Here is a 22,517-nt window from a genome sequence, read left to right as displayed (position 1 = left end):
GGTCATAGAATTTATATATAAATACAATACATAATATACTTATGAAAATAAAGAAAAAAATAATTATACGTATATATATAAAATAATAAAATAAGTATATTTTAAAAAAGAAAAAAACAGGTGAGTATTTAATCACTTAAAAAATGTAAATATATACATATAAATATGAAAATATTCATTAAAAATATAGGAAAATATTCGTTTAAAAAATATATATATATATGTGTACATATAAAAGGAATATATATAGAAAAAATAGAATAAAATAATAATTACACTATTAATTAATAAAATAAATAAAAGAACATAAAAAACTAAATTGAATCGCAATTTAAAAATTTGGGGTAAATCCAAATAAATAAAAGTAAAAGGACTAATTTGAATGCTAAATTACATAGAGGGGTGGAAGGAAATTTTCCTTCTCCTCTAAAACAAAGGTCGCTCAAAAGATTAAATTGGAATTTAAAATAAATAAAATGGTAAATTAAAAAATAAAGAAAACTTAATTACAAAAACATTAAAAGGCGGAGGGGCTAAATAAAAAATAAAATAAAATTTGCAGTGGTATCACCTTCTTCCTTTTTTAAAATCGTAAATAAAAATAATAATCGAAAGAAAAAAATAGTAAACCACCTTTAAAAAACTGCTAATCATTCTTTTTTTATTCCTCCTCTTTTTCTCCCCTCTTTTTCTTTTTTACAATGAAGGGAGAGGCCTCTATTTATAGTTGAGCCTCCCCAAATCCAACGGTATAGATCAACGGCTGAGATTAAAGGGTATCTACAAATTAAATCTCTAAGATTACAAAATCATATCTTCTAAGATTACATATCATATCTAAGATTGCATATCATATCTAAGATTGCATATCCTCAAAAATTATGTTTCCATATGTGAGCCCGGGCTAAAATTGGGTATTACATATACAATTATAGATCTAAATGAAACATCAATCACAACCTTTCAATTCATTAAATCTATCATCTAACCAACATACTTAACCTAAGTATCACATACACAACATTCTATAAACACATATCATATTTTGCATCAACACATTTTACCTCATTCACATAATATCACATAAACTCACATGTATCACATAGGATAACAATATACATTCAAGATTATACTTAACGATTTACATATCCAAAACATTAGTAATAACATACAAGCCTATTACATGCCATATAATCTGAAATAAATGTTCCAAAATCTATTGAAATTTATGGATAGTGTGACTTGAGTGCCAATCCGATTGTCCAACATTCTCAGTATCTACAAGAACAATAAATAACACAAGTAAGCTCAATGAAACTTAGTAAGTTCGACGTATTAAAACAATAAATATTGCCAAAGTAAGTATAACAATTAAAATAGTAATAATACAACCATGAATGTTCCCTGTCATCCACAATCTCAACTTATAAATCATAAATGTTCAATTCAATACTCAAATATGTGGCAAATCCATCAAAATTACTCAACAAGTTACCTTATCTAGATTTTCAATTCGATGAACAACTTACAGTTAAGAGTACATCGACAATCCAACCAAAACACACCAGATGCTCATAAGAGTCAATCCATCCGAAACACACCAATGCTCATAAGAGCTAGTCTAACCAAAACACACCAAAATAGAGAGTATAACATGAGAGTTCGCAACAAATGCTGAACCTCAGTGCACTCGGGAAAAAAATCCACAACATTCTCCACTCCAATCCCCTATAACACACTGTATCTCAATTGTACTCTACCCCGCGTTTAATCCGATCCAAACATCAAAATCAATAACATTTCTCAAAAACCTTTCATCATCAAAGAATTAAATATATCTATTGTACCATTTTATATTAGTCAAAAATTCATATAGATGTTAAATTTTAAACTGTACGAACTTATCTAGACTAAATCGTAGAAGTTGTAGAAGTTCAAAGACTATTCCGTAATTTTTCCTTTTCCAATTTATTGGGTCTTGATCTAAAATGTAAAATTTCTCAATTATCAGCTTACATTTCACATTCCAATTCATTTTACATTTACTACCCTTTATTTTTGAATTTACATAATTACCCTAAATTTTTACAATTTTAAAATTTAGTCCTTTAACCCGAAAATCATCAAATTAACTGTTTTCTCAAGTCAAAATTATAGCCGAATATACTAGGCCCTTATATAGTCCCTACTAAACATCAAATTCATTAACAAACCCTAAAATTTTGACATTTCATAATTTAATCCTAAAATCAAAATCTAACAAAAATCACTTCACAAAATCATCAAACAACACAACAAAAGCTTCAAATACATGGTATTCATAAAAAAAATTTCAAGATTCATCAATGAAAACATCTAAAATTTTTAATAGATTCAAAAACGAAGTTACGGGGTAGCTGGACCTATTTGTAACGATATTAAAAACATAAAAATTACAAGAAACATGCAAGGATTTCAGCTACATGCAAGATACTATCTTTGGCCAATTCTCCAAACTTAAGAAACCATGAATTTCAGCTATGGAAGAATAAAATGAAGAAGAAGACTTATTCTTTACTTAATTTTGTTTTGATTTCATTTAAATTACAAGTTTGCCATTAGAACATGTTTTACTGATAATTTTAATACATAATACTGTCCCACCACATTAATTAAGGCCTAATTACTACATATATTCTTCCTTAATTAATAATTAAGCCATTTGGTGACTAAATGCATTAATGAACAAGTTTTGCGCCTTTTACAATTTAGTACTTTTTCTTTAATTAGATATCTAAACGTCAATATTTCTGAACCAAATTTTAATATGACTCTAATGACTCTATAAATATTCTTAAAATAATATTTATGAGTCAACACGACGAAAATTTGTGGTCTCAAAACCACTGTTCTATCACCACTAAAAATCGGGCTGTTAGATCTCAAGCACTTCATTAGAAGGTATCTTGTAGGCAAACATCAAAAGATGGTCGAGACGGTGAGAAAAAAACTTAAAAGGGCGTTACGGTGGCAATAAAAAATAACAAAGAGAAGATAGATAGGATAGAAAAGATCGAGAGAGAATGGTATTCAGAAAAAACTATTTTTGTTCTTGTGTCTGACTCAACCTTTTACAACCAAATATAAAGAGAATAAATTACTGCAATTAAAAGTTCGTTAAGGCAAATAGTAACTGACAGTACAAATTACTCTTAAACTTCCCGTTTAACTAAGACTCTACTATGCACCGTTTCATTAACTTGACTCTAAACTGCACCATTTTTACCTATTACATTTTCGACCATAACAAATACCTCCTCCTTGAACAAATCATTGTCCTCAAGGATCAATATGAGGAAATGTCTCTTTCAGTTATTAGAATGATCCCCAAGTAGCATCCTCTGAGAAAGAGTTAGTCCACTCCAGTAACATTTCAGTAACGACCTTGTTCCATCTCCTTACCATCCTTCGGTCCAGTATTCTGATAGGTTTCTTAGTCCAAGCCCCTTGAGTATCGACTAATGGTCGATTAGCTTGAACAAGTGCAGCTCCCACATGTTTTTTGAGGTGAGAGACATGGAAGGTAGGGTGCACTTTGGACCCTTAAGGTACTTGCAATCTATAGGCTACCTTCCCAACTCTATCTTCCACTTTGAAGGGACCAAAAAACTTGGGTGCTAGTTTTTGGCTCAACACTTTTCTAACAGTATGCTGTTGATATGGTTGGAGTTTTAGGTAGACTAAGTCCCCTATCTCAAACTACCTATTTGTCCTATGCTTGTTGGTCTGTTGTTGCATTCGGTTCTGAGCACTTTTTGGATGGAACTACAATAATTTTCTTGTAGCCTATCGTTTCTATAAGCTCTTATCCACCGTGGCCACCATAGATGTCCCAGCCAAGTAAGGAATATGATGACGGGGAGTTTGGCCATATAGTGCTTTATAAAGTGTGGCTTAGATGGCTGAGTAGAATGTAGAGTTGTACCACGACTCAGCTAGTGGAAGCCTACTTTGCCAGTCTTGTGGTCTTTCCCTAGTTATGCACTAGAGATACCCTTCAAGACACCTATTTAGAACCTCAGTCTGCCCATCTATCTCGGGGTAATAGGCAATGAAGGTGAAGTTTGGTGCCTATTTTCTTGAAGAGTTCTTGCCAAAAAATACTTACAAATACCCTATCCTTGTCTACTATGATCGAGTCCGGCATGCCATGTAGTTTATAGACACTGTCCAGAAGCTCCTAAGCCACGGTAGTAGCTATGTAGAGATGTGTAAGTTCCATGAAATGGCCATATTTGGTGAGGCGATCAACCATTACGAGAATGGCATTCTTACCCTTCAAGTTGGGGAGTCCTATGAAATCTATAGAAATGGATGACCAAGCTCTTTTTGGTATGGGAAGAGGTTGTAGTAGCCTAGGTAAGGCCACCATTTCTGATTTACATCTCTAACAAGTAGGACATTCCCTTACCCATTTCTAACATCCTTAGTCAACCCTTTCCAATACAAAATACTAGCCAATCTACCTTTCGTTGCATGCACTCCAGAGTGCCCCCTAAGGGCACTAACATGAAAATGTTGGAACAATTCTTGTCTGAGACCAACCTCATTTCCCACCACGATCTTTCTCTTTCTCCTATGGAATCTGCCATCCCAAGAATAATTTAGATGTTTGGTGCCTTGCTGTTGTACTTCTTGTAACACCCTATGCTTGGGCCGGTCGCCGAGCCCTAATATCAAGATGCCACACTACCACCTTACATCACACATAGTACAAATGAGCTCATTCTTAAAGAAACGTCTTCTATTCTAGCATTTACACGAGTTTTAAGTCAAATATACTCCTAATTATCATTAAGACTTGTTACACACATTTTAATTGATCATATAATAACAGATGTACATACATGAGGGTCACTTAGCAAAATTCCAACGTAGATATCGATACTAGAACATGGGTATCGATATTTCCCTTACACAGTATCGATACTGATTGGAAAATCGATACCAAAATAGTATTTTGTTTCTCGCCTAAAAATGAAACACTAGAATCGGTACCTTTCAATAAGTATCAGTAATTTTACACCGAGTATTGATACTCGTGATATGGTATCGATACCAGATTACAATTCTAACTTCCTACACATTTGAAAATCACAGAGGTATCATTTTTAAAACTTGAATATCAATACCTCTACTCCAAATAGTAAAAATTCAACATATTTAAGCATAGAAACCATTCCAATACAAGTCTACTCAACATGCATCTTTTACCATATCAAATAAATGTCAAAATGATTATAGTAACAGTTTCAAGCATTGAGAATAAGTCTGAGCAACAATCAACATATCATGATTCAAATATTTAAATCCTAGGAACAAATAAGCTTTGGAAGCATCCAAAATACCATGGAAAATACCAACAAAATTCTACCACATTGCCTTTATTTCCCAAATCATAAGCAAATAATAAATCACCTATGAAGTATTACTAGAATCTTGCTTGGATCAATCCCTTGGAACCGTACCATTCATACCTGAAAACTACTAATCTGCAATAGATTAAAAAGGAGTGAGTAAGCTTTACAAGCTTAGTGAATGCCTAGAACAACTACTATGCAAACAATTCATCAAGCATTAACGAAACAACCATATATCATAACCTCAACAATTTCAACTCTAGTGTCATATTATACTCACTCATGCATTATTTACTAGTTAATTTACATGGTAATTACATTCACTTTTAAGCATATATAACATTATACATATAATCACATTTAAATACAGTTTGACACTTGAGCTATGAAACATAAAAGTGGGCTCTATCACCACACATTGGATACAAGGATCCCAACACACCATATGACTCATAAAGTTGAACCTATCCCAAAAAGTGAAGCATATAGGTAACACTCTCAATCACACAAAACATGTCCCATTGAATAGAGCTTGACACACATTCCCCTATCTCTCCAACATGTCTTAAGGCCTCAATGCCTAAATCACATAACACATATAAGTGAGTACTCACAATTTTATGGCATGCCAACTATGTCCAATGGTCTCAAGGTTCACAAGGCCAAAATATACTTTATTAAGCACATATTTTACTTACCATTTCTGTACTTTTTCACTGCACATCACACTATATTCACGACATAATTGCTATCATATGGCATGTATAACATGCCCACAATCAACTCTTTCACAATAACCATCATAAGCTTCTATCACATGTCATAATATCACAATTTATTTCACAATTTCACAACACATATTCACATATTAAATCAAGAGTATGAAAAAGTTTGCATTTGGAATTTAGAGTAGGGGTTTAGGCTACTACTATTTTCTCAATTAATGCATTGAATCGTGTCCACAAGCAGCTATTTTAAACACGTACCAATACGCTTTTACCGAAATACCGAAAACTCAGACTAGTCTTTCCTTACCTCATAGAAGGTCCTAATGAATCCAAAGCTTTAACACAATAATTCACACAATAACATAATCAACAATCAGTTAATAACATAAAAAAAGCCTAAGCTATGTTCTCAAGTAACCGAAACCTTCAACACATCAAACTTTAAACCTAATTATCTCGATCTATACTCAATCATTTTTTCTAGAACTAATTCCACTCATCTAATTATTTACCTATGACTAATTCTCAACCTTTAGACTACACAAAACTACCAAATTCATGGTATCAAACTTTTTCGACAAGTTATGACTATTTTCACAAAAATTCATTAAAATCCAAGAAATACTTAACGAATATTCATAATAAGTTTATAAACCTTATAATCTAATCAAAAATAATTGAAAAACACTTTGAAATTACATTTTTACCCAAAATCTCAAAACTCACCATTAACGATCCAATTTTTAGCTTTTATTTAAAACATGCGATTCAATGGCTAAAAACTTAGTTTTAAAGACTAGATAACATTAAAAATATTAGAAATATGAATAGTTACCTTCGATGGAAGAAAAAATGAGCTCTTGGTTTGAAATTGAAAAGACCCACAAACTTGACAATGGAGAAAACTATGGTATTTTTAGTGTTTTTCTTGAAAGTTTATGGAGGTTCAAGGCTTGGGTGTTGATTGAAATCAAATGAATATAGTTTTGGAAATCAAAATCGAATGGGAGAACAAATGACGACACAAACAAAGCAAAGGGAATAAACTATCGTGAGTTTGGCGTAGAAGAAGGGGAAAATAGATTGAATTTTAAAATTTGGTAAAACTACTTCATAAATACACAAAATTTTGACCATTTTACACATGAGTCCTTATTTTAAAATTGAAAGCCTTTTTAGTATCTTTTTCAAAAATTGATTTAATTTTCAAAATGCCATAGATAAAAACATTTTTGAACATCATTCTAATGAAATTCCTGAGATCATTAAAACTAAAATCCCCCTAAAACTCCTAGGCCTAATTTCGAGGTGTTACACTTCTAAGCACAATTTCTGAACCTTGTGGTTGCTTTAGTAAGATGCTTGTACTCTTGCAAGAAGATGAAAACTCACAATGCTACCAGTAAGTTACAAAAATTGCCCTTCATTTAAGGATCGCCTTCTTGATAATACATCAGTTGCCTCATTGCTCGATCCCTTTCTAAATATCACTTCATAATCGTACCTAAGTATTTTTGCAACCATTTTTGTTGAAAAGGTGTCATAGCCATCTGATCAGCCAATAATCTCAAATTTTGATGATCCATTCTAACTTTGAAGTACGAGTGTCATTTCCTAACAACTAACAACACAACTAACTTTTTTTCATATTTGGAAAGGACCTGGTGTCTGACCTTTAGTCTTTTACTGAAGGCGGCCACTGGTCTCCCTTGTTGTTGGAGAACTGCCCCTACACCAAATCCCGAGGCATCAGTATCAACATAAAAATCAAATTTAAAGTTAGGAAGGGCCATTACTAGTGCTAAAAAAAAGCTTCTTTTAGTTGCTCAAATGTGATAGTGGTTGAATCAGTTTAGTTCTAAGCATTCTTTTTTAGCAGATTTTTTAAGGGTCTAACAATTGTGCCAAAATTCTTTAGAAATTTCTTGTAATAGCCTGAAAACACCAAGAATCCCCTTAACTCCTCGACAGAAGTGGGCATAGGCCAATTTGCAACACAATCCACCTTAGGCTTGTCCATAGAAACTATACATTTAGATATAATATGCCCTAAGTACTCCACTTGGTCAGTACCAAAAGAGCATTTGCTATTCTTAACAAAAAACTGATGTTGCCTTAATAGCATAAAGACTTCCCTAAAATGATTCATGTGCTCCATCCAAGTTGTTGAGTACACCAATATATCATCGAAAAATACCAACACAGTCATCCTCAACAGTGGCTTGAAGATGGCATTCATTAAGCCTTGAAAAGTAGAAAGAGTATTGGTGAGCCCGAATGATATCACCAAAAACTCATAATGGCCTTCATGGGTCTTGAAGGCTATTTTTATGATGTCAGCTTCATGCATTTGGATCTGGTGGTAGCCAGACCTCAAGTCTAGATTAGAAAACACTATTGCCTGCCTCAATTCATCCAACAGTTTTTCAATAAGAGGAATAAGGAATCGGTCTTTGATTGTCAACTGTTTAAGATACCTGGAATCAACACAAAGTCTTAAGAGCCATCTTTTTTCTTCACTATGACCACTTGAGAAGCAAATGGGCTGCAACTATCCCTAATTACACCAGCTTAGAGCATTTCCTTCACCAACCTTTCCAGTTCAGCCTTTGGGACCATAAGGTACCTGTAGGGCCTAGCCTTCACAACTATTGTCTCATCCTTCAGAGGTATTCTGTGGTAATGAAGCCTAGGGGGAGGTAAACCAAGCACAACTTGAAAAATGTCTTTAAATTCCCAAAAGAGCAATTGTAGTTCTTCTGGTATGACTTTGGAGAACCTGCAAATAAATTCATTTGGTCAGTACTGGCCCTAACCAAGGTACAATGGCTTACTTCTCTACCAACCGTTGAAAAGCATTTGGTCAGTTGTTTTTGACTCAGCACTTCAATGCTGCCTGGTAGAATACTTTGGAAGGTATAAGGGATCCCTTTTGAAAAAAAACTCATTACCATAGACCCAAAGTTCCAATTTATGGATCCTAGGAAAAACAACCACTGTATCCCTAGCACTGCGTCACATCCCTTCAAAGATAAGTGTCGAAACCATTTTTTGAAAATAAAAAATTTTAGGTTGTCGACTTTAAAAAATGAAAATTGGGAGTCGCCACCAATATTTTATTAAGGTGTGATTGGGTCACCTAAAAACGACTTTGGTCTACGAATTTTAGAAAAATGGGTCCGGGAGTCGGTTACGTATGAGGAAGGATTAGCACCCTCATAACGCCCAAAAATTGGTACCTAGTTAATTAATTAATGTCTTAATGTCAAAAATTTGAAAACATATAATCCTTAGCAAAAACTTAAAACGTTACGTATTAAGACCCACATCATTTCAGAGAAAGAAAATGCCACACCCAATGCGTTAGGGCACGACATTCTAATTTCTTCAAAAATGAATTAGGCTAGAATACTCGTGTAATAAAAATTTAAAAGAATATTCATTTATTCAAGATTTAAAAAATCGCGACCCAATACGTTAGGGCACAATTCCTCCAAAATCTCAAACTCGGAATATTTCCTTTATTATTTTTTAGAAAAAATCTTCATTTCGAGAAATCAATGCGTCACATCCAATACGTTAGGACACAACGTGTTGAATTCCCAATAATGAGTTCTTATTTTTTGATTAAAGAGAAATGCTCGATTGTTAGATTTAACGAAGAAAATCGGAACCCAATACGTTAGGGCTCAATTTCCTTGAAAATCCTAAATACGAGCATTATCTCAATTTTGAAAATTTTCTATTTTTAAATTTGAGATAAAAGATGATGTAACGTTATATTATATGTGCAAATATCGTGATAACAAATACAACAATAGCAAAGAAATAATATAAACAAATGAATATATATATATATATATATATAAACAATATTCCATGATAAGCAAAATATTAAAAAATATAAATATAAACACAATTGAATAGCGAATGTAGAAAGTAAGCAAAATAAATAAAAAAGGAAGGTATATAATATACACATAGAAATTTAAAAAAATACATATGATTTACAAATAAAATTTTGGGTTATAAAACTTATATATACAAAAGAATAGTTGAAACAACTAAAATAACAAGGAATAAATGAAATTTAAGCAAAATAGTGGGCCAAATTGCGACACGCGAACTACACGGGGATCAAATCGGCAATAATCCGCCTCCCCAAAACGGCGCGCAGCGACGTGGATTAAAATGCCACACAGGTAAAATACTTGGGCCGAATTTTAAAAAAGGAAATGGGTTAATTAAAACGCGTCGCAAAAGGGATGGGCTAATCACAAAATTTCCCATTCAGTTGAACGCTACCGACCTCGCTATGGTCGTCGACGCGCGGATCTGGCTCCCCCTCAAACGGCGCCGTTTTGCTAACGTGATTTAAAGTAGTTTTTTTAAAAAAACACATGTCTGCAGCAGTGAGCAGAAAAAAAATTAAGAACCCTCTGCTAGGGTTTTTCGACCCTAGCTCTCAACGCCGCCGTTCTCAGACGAGCCGATCCCCAGTGCTCCACCAAGCTCCGATTTGAGCGAGGCGAACGTGGTTTCAACGGCTAATCGTCGAAGGTATTACCCCTCTCCTCTTTTATATTATTTTTTTATAAAATAAAAAAATCAAAAGAATAGAAAATATAAAAATAGAAACTCGATTCACCTTCAAAAAAATTCTTTGTATTCTCCGTATTTTCTCTCTATATTTTTTATTTTTTACACTGAATTTCCCCCCAGTTTACAATATATTGAGTTTGCTTTTATAGCAAACAACGAAACAAGAAAAGTAAACAAAATCTTCTGGTATCTTTCATGATTTCAAAGATTTTTCTTGCCATATTCTGTCCCCGTTTCCTTTCTTGTTGTGCAGGTGAAGATCAGGCAAAGATTTGGAGCTTACGGCTGCGGTGCGAACGTGGAAGGACCTCTAGGGTTTCCTCTGTGCTGGAAACGTTGGGCCTCTGTTCTATTTTAGGGTTTGGGCCCTATAGGCCCATGGTAGTTTGGGCCTTTTAGACCCGGGCCAAAATAGGGTATTACAGCTGGCCCTCTTTGCTCGTTATTGTGTAACGGGAACGGTGCAAAGACTTTAAAAATGCCCAATTTTGCCTGGTTGTGCTGGACTTGGTACTCTTCTTCTTCGGGTAACCTCATTCTTTCCTACTGCATCTTCAGATGTATAGGAACTAGTGCTTCAATCTACTCCACTACAACTTCAGAGAGATAAGACTTATCTTTAACCTATTCCACTGCTGACCAGGGAGATAGGATTACTGGCTTCAATGTACTCTACTGTAACCACAGGGAGGTAAAATCCACCATCTTCGATCTACTCCACTGCTGCTTAGGGAGATAAGATCTGAAATCTTCAATCTATTCCATCGTTGTCCGTGGAAGTAGAATTATCGCTTCAATGTACTCCACTATAACCACGGGAGGTAAAATCCGCCATCTTCGATCCGCTCCACTCATCGCTTAGGGAGATAAGATCCAAATCTTCAATCTATTCCATTGTTGTCAGGGAAGTAGAATTATCGGCTTCAATGTACTCTACTATAACCACAGGGAGGTAAAATCCGCCATCTTCGATCTGCTCCACTCATCGCTTAGGAGATAAGATCTGAAATCTTCAATCTATTCCACTCGTTGTCCGTGGAAGTAGAATTATTGGCTTCAATGTACTCCACTATAACCACAGGGAGGTAAAATCCGCCATCTTCGATCTGCTCCACTACTGCTAGGGAGATAAGATCTGAAATCTTCAATCTATTCCACTGTTGTCCAGGGAAGTAGAATTACGGCTTCAATGTACTCCACTATAACCACGGGAGGTAAAATCATCATCTTCGATCTGTTCCACTCATCGCTAGGGAGATAAGATCTGAAATCTTCAATCTATTCCATGTTGTCCAGGCGAGAATTCATCGGCTTCAATGTACTCCACTATAACCACAAGGTGGTAAAATCTGCCATCTTCGATTTGCTCCACTACTTCTTAGGGAGATAAGATCTGAAATCTTCAATCTATTCCACTGTTGTCCAGGGAAGTAGAATTACTGGCTTCAATGTACTCCACTATAACCACGGGGAGGTAAAATCGCCATCTTCGATCCGCTCCACTCTCGCTTAGGAGATAAGATCTGAAATCTTCAATCTATTCCACTGTTGTCCAGGGAAGTAGAATTACTGGCTTCAATGTACTCCACTATAACCACAGGGAGGTAAAATTCGCCATCTTCGACATGCTTCGCTGTCGATGCAGGAAGGCAAGATCTGCTATTTTCACTGACCTGTTCTCTGGGGAACATGACATGTATAATGAACCTAATTATGCCTAATGATTAGGATGGCATGATCAAAATGCATGAAATGCTCCTAACTAGACATGCGTGAATGACATTTGAATGAATGCAGAATGTCATTTTTCAAGAATTATCACTCAAGTTATCATTTCTTAAAATTTATTAAGGTTTTATCGCTGACGCTTTTTGCTTGGCTAAACGCTTAATCAAATTGCCCCCTATTGTTAACTTTAAAGCTCAATCCACTAGGACGTAAAATTTGTACCATCATTCTCCCACTGCAGCCCGAGGGTAGAAATGTATGGCTTTTCCTCAATCCTCTCTTATCACTATTCAATGGTACAGGATCTAAATCTCTCTGGTCCCTTACACCATTCTCCGAGTGTCGTACCAAAAGCTCATGCATAGATGAAGACTTTCTTCTCCGAGGAAATCTCTTCCTATTGTCTGGTGATCATTGCTTGCTTGTTTATTTTAGCTTTGTCACCAACCTGACATCTTGTCACTTTGCTCAATTAATGTTTTTGATAACAGAATCCAAAGAGAAAGTCCTAATTTAGACTTTTCCTTCTTAAATTTCCAACCTTTAAACTTGGTGCGTTCTAAACAATAGTCCTGTTTCAGGTTCCATATTATTTAGAAACTTCTAGAGTAATATGCAAAACTTCCTTCGTGAAAGTTTTATTAGTCCATTTATCATTATTCTAATGCAACATGCTTGCAAAAAGGGTATAACAATGAATGAGAATACAATTGGTTCTGAGCATAGCTCGACAGGAATAAATTATCAAAAATAGTAAAGAAGGATAACAAAGAAATTGGTTGGAAATGTGTATTTTGGAAAAGAATGAAGTATTTCAAGAACAACAAAATAAATTGGGTGCCCCAGATATCGTAGCTTGAGCTTTACTGTACAAACTTTCTGAAGACCATTCTGAGTTTGACATGTGTTTAGGAGATCTATAGTGCTTTGTCGATGCTCCAAGATGTCGCCTACCCTTTCTTGTTAATTCAAGTATAGCAAGATCATCATATGCCCCAATCTAATCAAAATTTGAACTACTCTGATCACCTCATGCCCCATTCTGATCAAATATTTGAGCCGCCCTTTTCGGGTTTTCAACTCAAATCCCTTTTGATCTCAAGACGCCCTTTGCGGGTTTTCAACTTGGCCTCACCTTTTTTTTCTTTTCTTTTTCTTTTTTTCCTTTTCTTTTTTATCACTTTCATTTTTATTTTGATTTTGACCTCTTTTTTTTTTTGAATCTGAACTCCTAGGATTAGGCAAGTCCTTATTATCCCTTCTGATCAAAATCAACGCTTTTCCAGATAAGGCCTTCCCCATATGGTTCTTCCCAGCTTGGGATGAAGTTCTTTTTGTATGGGAAGGATCTTCTTCAATACCAGGTCCCTCTCAAAGAATTCTCTAGGGCGAACCCTTTTTTGTGAGCTCACATCATTTGCTTTTGGCACATTTGACCATGATGAATAACTTTGAACATTCCTCTTCAATCAGAATTGGGTCAAAAACTCAGAGAGAAAGAATCTTATCTTCAGTAGGCAAAATCGCAATGGGCCTAAGAGAAAGGTATTGCCCCGACAGTTTTTTTTTGCGATATGGCATTAACCGTGAACAGACTACAAACTTTTGATATTATGCTGTCAAATATGATCATTTTGGCGTTCCATATGATTCTTCAAGAACTTTCTAACTGTCAGCTTGTGACATTGGCATATAAAGTAGCTTCCACCCATTAACGATCCTAAAGATGAATCAATGATCGTCAGACTCTTTTGGCGATATCGACCAAATGACTTTCATGCCCTACATAAGGAGAAATCAGGTATCCTAATGATTTTTTTGTAGGGTAAGATCCGTTTCTCAACTTGTTCTACCATCCTTAGCAAGTTCGGAAATAGGCTACAATCTATGTCATCTTCAAAGTTATGAGATCCCTCTAAACACATATCTCGCTCAAAAGGAGATTCTCAGTCTGTAATAGCGTCACTCATGTCATTGATATCCATGGACCTATAGTAAGTACAAAAGAATATACAAAGAATGTATGAATTTAAGAATGATTATTTGTACAATATAATTATGAATGTGGAAGAAAATCCAAAATGAAAGAATAATTATTTAAAAGAATAAAATATATTGGCTCAAAAATGGATGCAAAGATGTATTTTATTAGAATAATGACATTCGACATGAGCCTATTTCAAAAGGCATTTTATCATTTTAGGCTAAAACAACAAAATTGTTCTGAACATTACTCTAAATAAGCTTTAAAAAACTACAGATATCTCTTCCGCAGTTCAATTACTTAGAACACTTCTAAGTTGATAAGGGCGAATATCTTCAAGGACCCTTGTAAATTGTCTTCAAAAATGGCATTGATGTGAACGCCTCTCAACATTTCTTCATACATCCCATTCACCCCCATTGTCAAATGTGATTAGGTAGCGAATTTTCTGCACTGGATGAATCGCCAAATTTGACAACGCCCATACTGATAAGCCTTTCAACCAGTTTTTAAAGGTAATGCAATTTTCTATAGAATGCCCCGTAATTCCTGCATGATAATCACATTGTGCACTTGCATCATACCATTTGGGATACGGGGGCTGTGAAGGCTTCACATGTAAAGGAGCAAGAACATGCGCATTGAATAAGCTTTGATACAGCTCTTTGTACGACATTGGAATTAGCGTGAACTAGAGCTTTTCAGTATTTAGCTTCACACCTAATTCTTGTCTTGATGAACTCTGTTGATTAGCAATCAGTTTGCCGTACGTATTCACGATGTTCACCTCATTTTCCTTTTCTTTTGAGGCTTGCCTTCTGTTATTTCCTCCAGCATCAATCTTTCCACTCCTTATGCCGCTTTGAATTATTTCACCATTCATGATTATGTCAGAAAAGCTTTTTGTCGCACTCCCTAACATATGTGTGATGAACGGAGCTTTCAATGTATTTATGAATAGCATTGTCATTTCCCTTTCCAAGAGCGGTGGTTGAACTTGGACGGCAACCTCCCTTCACCTCTGTACGTACTGCCTGAAGCTTTCATTTGATTTCTTTTCCAAATTTTGTAAGGTGATTCTATCAGGAACCATATCTGTCACATGGCTGTATTGCTTTATGACCGCCTATGCCAAATCTCTCTATGAATTAATCTGGGTACGGTTCAATCGATTGTACCACTTGGATGCTGCCCCTGTGAGGCTATCCTGAAAGCAATGAATCAAGAGTGGGTCATTATTGACATAACCAGTCATTCGTCTGCAGAACATGGTAATATGAGCTTCGGGGCTACTGGTTCCATTATATTTCTCAAACTCGCATTTTGAATTTGTAAGGAGCACTAAATCCGAACTGCACTCAATTCTTTAGCATCCATCCCATAGTAGCCTTCTGCACATTCCATCGCTCTAAATTTCTCTTCCAACCATTTGTACTTTTCCTCTAGCTGTTTTGGCAATTCATCATTCATTTTCTCCTTTCTAGCCGTCTCATCGAAATCAAGGATAGGATTAACAAAGTTGGCTCTGGGGTTAGAGCCTGATCCTGCCTGGAGATTCAATAGTGTTGCAGCGTCACCCAGAGGATTAATGGTAACAGAGAAGCTACGCGGGTATATCTCAACTTGTTGGGGGGTAAAGTCCGGAGGATAAACAAGTCCCTCATCGTCTCTTTCTTCAATATTGAGCACAGAGGCTTTTCCTTTATTAGTTCAGTTGTTGAACCATTGAGTGAACTGAGCCATCATACTCCCTTGAGATTCTATCATTTTGTCTATCATTTTTTGCTGCTCATTCATTTGCTTTTGAAGCTGCTCCTGCATTTCCTTTTGGGATTGTTCTAGTCTTTCCATCTTTTGATCCATATCCTTAGTTTTTGATCGAGTACCATAGTGGTGTTTGGTAGGTTGGTTGGTTTCCAGATTAACCGAGGAATGATTTAAATTAATTAGAATATTTTAGTTGACTTTATTGCTATGATATCATGTAATGCGAATGCATGAAATGAATGCATAAAGAGACGTGGATTCAGATTCAATTCCATTTAGATAACTTTACTAGAAAACAAATCTCTTTACATAAAATGAATATTTATACGGCCTTGCCCTCATAGGCGAAGACATTCGATCCTCTTCTTCATTCGAGCGTTAAGATAAATCTCACAAACTTTTCAAAAAGAACGTCTCTTCTATCTCATTTTTTTGCTCGATCCGGGCTACAATTCGTTGCTCACTCATCCTCGTGATGCTCGTTGGCTTCTCTTTAAGAAAGTTCAGCGGCTCTCGAATAATCTTTGTTATCTTGAATCCTTAGGCAACAGAGCCATAGTCGTATAGTGCTCCATTATCATCCTTCTCTTATCATGTGTTCTTGGACCGTATTCGGACAACCATATTGTCATCCACTTTATCAAGAAACCTATTTTCTTATGACAAGCTCTCTATTTAACAAATGAACATGAATCAACACATCTTTTTTATGATGAAATGAAATGCCATGTCATGCAATCAAAATAAAACACAAAAGGTCAGTAACATATATAAGCATAGAAAATAATCAAGAAATAGTAAAACATCTATTCGGATATCTACCAGGTTTTAGTGCGGTTCTACCTAAGGTAAGCTCCTAGGGCTCATTATATGCGGTTCGGATCTAAAGTAAAGGTACCCGAACCAGCAGATTCCTTAATCCTCACCCATTATAGGCTCATATGGACCGAGTTCAGTTCAGGGGAATACATTTCCCTATGGCTGCACGGAGATGAAAATCTCACGAAGACATAGGTATGGATGTATCCGGGAAACGGTCCACTACCCTGCACGGAGGTGAAAACCTCACGAAGGACTAGTTTCTCGCTCTCACTTAAAGGGTAAAATCATTCAACCCATGTAATGTGTAGTGCAAACAGTACTTAAATACATTAAACAAAAAATAATGAATGCAACAGGCTTTTTAAAACAAGTTTCATTTTTTGACTATAAGACAAAAATTAACCAACTTTGCGACTCGACTCTCAAAAGTCCCCAGTGGAGTCGCCAAGCTGTCAAAACCATTTTTTGAAAACAAAAAATTTTAGGTTGTCGACTTTAAAAAATGAAAATTGGGAGTCGCCACCAATCTTTTATTAAGGTGTGATTGGGTCACCTAAAAACGACTTTGGTCTACGAATTTTAGAAAAATGGGTCCGGGAGTCGGTTACGTATGAGGAAGGATTAGCACCCTCATAACGCCCAAAAATTAATACCTAGTTAATTAATTAATGTCTTAATGTCAAAAATTTGAAAACATATAATCCTTAGCAAAAACTTAAAAACGTTACGTATTAAGACCCTCATCATTTCAGAGAAAGAAAATGCCACACCCAATGCGTTAGGGCACGACATTCTAATTTCTTCAAAAATGAATTAGGCCAGAATACTCGTGTAATAAAAATTTAAAAGAATATTCATTTATTCAAGATTTAAGAAATCGCGGCCCAATACGTTAGGGCACAATTCCTCCAAAATCCCAAACTCGGAATATTTCCTTTATTATTTTTTAGAAAAAATCTTCATTTCGAGAAATCAATGCGTCACATCCAATACGTTAGGACACAACGTGTTGAATTCCCAATAATGAGTTCTTATTTTTTTGATTAAAGAGAAATGCTCGATTGTTAGATTTAACGAAGAAAATCGGAACCCAATACGTTAGGGCTCAATTTCCTTGAAAATCCTAAATCGAGCATTATCTCAATTTTGAAAATTTTCTATTTTAAATTTGAGATAAAAGATGATGTAACGTTATATTATATGTGCAAATATCGTGATAACAAATACAACAATAGCAAAGAAATAATATAAACAAATGAATATATATATATATATATATATATAAACAATATTCCATGATAAGCAAAATATTAAAAATATAAATATAAACACAATTGAATAGCGAATGTAGAAAGTAAGCAAAATAAATAAAAAGGAAGGTATATAATATACACATAGAAATTTAAAAAATACATATGATTTACAAATAAAATTTTGGGTTATAAAACTTATATATACAAAAGTTATAACGTATTTAAAAATAAATAATAAAAATATGTACATATAAATTATAAAATACGATTAAAAATATAAGCATGTATTTAAGCATTTTAAAAAAAACATATGTATATATATATATATATATATGAACATATAAAATATATTAAAAATAATTAAATAATATCTACATTATCAAAATTAATAAAATAAATAAATAAATATGCATAATTATATAAATATGAGAAAATATTAGTTAAAAAATTATGAAGAATAATATATATAAAAATGTATAGTAGCATACGTATTTACATATTTACTAAAGTAAAAAACAAGTTTTTAGAAGTGTATATATATATTATAAAAATGTTTGTATGTACATGAAAATAATAATTACAATAATAATAATAATAATAATAATAATAATAATAATAATAATAATAATAATAATAAGGAGAAAATAACTTTAAAAACAACAAATTGCAAAAAAAGGACCAAATAGTTGAAACAACTAAAATAACAAGGAATAAATGAAATTTAAGCAAAATAGTGGGCCAAATTGCGACACGCGAACTACACGGGGATGAAATCGGCAATAATCCGCCTCCCCAAAACGGTGCGCAGCGACGTGGATTAAAATGCCACACAGGTAAAATACTTGGGCCGAATTTTAAAAAAGAAAATGGGTTAATTAAAACGCGTCGCAAAAGGGATGGGCTAACTGCGCAAATCATTCAGGCCAGAATGCGCGGACCCTACTTGCGGGTCGGGTCGACGCGCAGATCTGGCTCCCCCTCAAACGGCGCCGTTTTGCTAACATGATTTCAAGCAGTTTTTTTTTTAAAAAACATATCTGCAGCAGTGAGCAGAAAAAAAAATTAAGAACCCTCTGCTAGGGTTTTTCGACCCCAGCTCTCAACGTCGCCGTTCTCAGGCGAGCCGATCCCAGCGCTCCACCAAGCTCCGATTTGAGCGAGGCGAACGTGGTTTCAACGGCCAATCCTCGAAGGTATTACCCCTCTCCTCTTTTATATTATTTTCTTATAAAATAAAAAAATCAAAAGAATAGAAAATATAAAAATAGAAACTCGATTCACCTTCAAAAAAATTCTTTGTATTCTCCGTATTTTCTCTCTATATTTTTTATTTTTTACACTGAATTTCCCCCCAGTTTACAATATATTGAGTTTGCTTTTATAGCAAACAATGAAACAAGAAAAGTAAACAAAATCTTCTGGTATCTTTCATGATTTCAAAGATTTTTCTTGCCATATTCTGTCCCGTTTCTTTTCTTGTTGTGCAGGTGAAGATCGGGCAAAGATTTGGAGCTTGCGGCTGCGGCGCGAACGTGGAAGGACCTCTAGGGTTTCCTCTGTGCTGGAAACGTTGGGCCTCTGTTCTGTTTTAGGGTTTGGGCCCTATAGGCCCGTTGTAGTTTGGGCGTTTTAGACCCGGGCCAAAATAGGGTATTATAGTAAGATCATGAAGTTAGCAGTGAAACAAATTCCTTGAACCTCCCGTTCCACATCTTTATATGTGCCCCTGGTAAACAATTGTTTGCCATTAGCCACAGTAACCCTTAACTGTTATGGCTATGTAATAGATAGGAAAAACCGAGTCACCAATTTAAAGTCTAAAAAGTTAAGGGTGCTTTCAGAATCTACCAGAACTATGACTTTGGTTGTCCTTATTTTTGCTTGAAACTTCATAGTGTGAGGACCATGTGATCTTTTAATTGCATACAGGGATAACGCATGCCCTTATTTTTGTTCCTCTCTCCTAAGATGGTTCTCCAGCTGTTCTGAGCATTCTAGAAATTCCCTCGTGTCCTCTTCACTAGGTGAATCTAACAACATCTGGTAAAGTTGACTTTTAACACATTTGTGACCAATGTGGTATTTGGCTCCACACCAATAACAAATACCCTTTTGTTTCCTTTTAGCCATTAGTGTTGAACTTACTCCCTTGGAATATGCCTTAGAAGTCATAGATCCCCTTGAAAGAAGGTCTACTAAAGGGCTAAACTGAGTAGAGACAGGTGCTCAAGTAGAAATAAAAGTGGTCTGATGAGGACTGACTCTAGTTATAAAAGTAGTTCCAGTTAAAAATCCCTTCCTAGGAGAGATTTCTAGGATGCTCTCCACCTATTAAGCAATATGAAACCCTTCGACTAAAGTTTAGGGTCTAAACAACTGTAAGTGTTTACTTATTTTTGTCTTCAAATTACTCACATATATGCTAAGGGCATAAGGTTCAGGCAACTGTAACTGGTCTAAAATACTTACAAACTGATCGTGATATTGCTTCACTAAGCCTTGTTGTTTCAGGGTTACTAACTGAGCCATAGAGTCTTTGAAAATGCTTGCCCCAAACTACTCCTTTAGACTATGAGCATAACAAACCTAGTCCAACAAGTGTAGGCCACCATGCTTTTGAGCATAGAAGTGGTGCTAGTCCAAGGTAAGACCACCTAAGTGAAGCATCATGGTACGTACCTTGTCTCCTTTAGATACTCCCTCAACTGCAAAATACTGTTCCAATTTTGACCACCAACCTCGAAAATTAGTGCCATCAAAACGAAGGCATTCTAACATGTAGGCACATTCCTGAAGGAACTATACTCTAGGCGGGTATGGATTAGTTGGTCCTGTAGATGGTTGAGGAACTTCTAGAGTTTCCTTGGTTGGGAACCCAGGTAGTGGGCCTCCCAGAACTCCTTTTCCCTTGGCATGTGCAGTGGTTGTCATGTTTGAAGCAGTTTGGTTGCCTAGTTATTTCTCAAACAGAGAATACATCTCCATTTGAAACTCTTCCTTGAACCCTTGAAATTTAGCCTCCATTTTAGCATATCACTTAGTTCCATCTTAGAATATTTATTTCTTTTATTATTTATGAATATTTCAAATTAAGGATGAATTGCATTTGCACGTCTTTTAATTTCATTTTACATTAATCTTGGTGTTCAATTATTTTTACTAAACATATTTTCGGTTCTTCGATGGTAACTTTGAAATTGCAAGTTGGCATCTTGATAATACAATATAAAATGAAAAGAATTAAAAACTCAAAAGATATTGTACAATAGTTTTCTTTATGATTAAATGTATTAAATCAATTCATATAATTCTTTAAATTTAATGAAGTTGTAAATAATATTAAAAAAGCTATGAATATCATTGTTATAAGTAAAGTTATGCTATATATAAGTCGTATATCCAAAATATCAACTTTTGGCTCTATTATCTATTGTCATTCCAAACAACTACACCTATATTTATGTCTTTCTAAGAGTCATCCGTTCCGATACACAAGATAATGTATCTTTTCAATTGGACTTAATAAACGACATAATAGTCCTTAAATCGATTTGCTCAATTTTGATTCTTTAGACTACGAACCATTTAGATTACTTATTAATATAAGTTGTCTTCTCGCATCATGATTTTACCACATGATGTAACTTAATATTAGTTAAACGTTAGGTAATCATTGGGCTAATGTTTGCTTATACGTTTTACTTTTCGTGCAAAAACCATTGAGAACAAATAAAAAAAAAGATAATAATATTGTTTATCAGTTAGGTGAACAAAGGGAAGAAGATGTTGGTTTGATGGAGGAGGGAGTATGAACGTCAAAAGGAATTTTTGGTCTCGTAGAGATAGCTTAGAGGTTAAATGTGGGAAGTATATGTAACACCCCTTACCAGAGACCATTGCCGGAGTCGAGCATGAGGCGTTACTTGACTTAAGTTAAAAGTTTAGGGCATAAAAATTTACTTTTAAAAGTTATTTCACTGTTCATAATAAGGCTGTCCATCTGCACAGAAGTTAATAAATTAATTATAATTTGAGCTAAGAAACTCAAAATTTAGATCTGTAAATTTTTCCTGAAACTAGACTCATATATATTTTTACCATAAATTTTTCAGAATTTTTGGTTCAGCCAATTAGTACAGTTTATTAGTTAAAGTATCCCCTGTTTCACTGATCGAGTGTCCTGACCTCTCGTCACTAAAATTCAATTATCTCATTGTACAGACTTCATATAGTA

Source organism: Gossypium raimondii, chromosome 12 (assembly GCF_025698545.1).
Source record: "Gossypium raimondii isolate GPD5lz chromosome 12, ASM2569854v1, whole genome shotgun sequence".
NCBI lineage: Eukaryota > Viridiplantae > Streptophyta > Magnoliopsida > Malvales > Malvaceae > Gossypium > Gossypium raimondii.
This window is presented reverse-complemented; position numbering follows the sequence as displayed.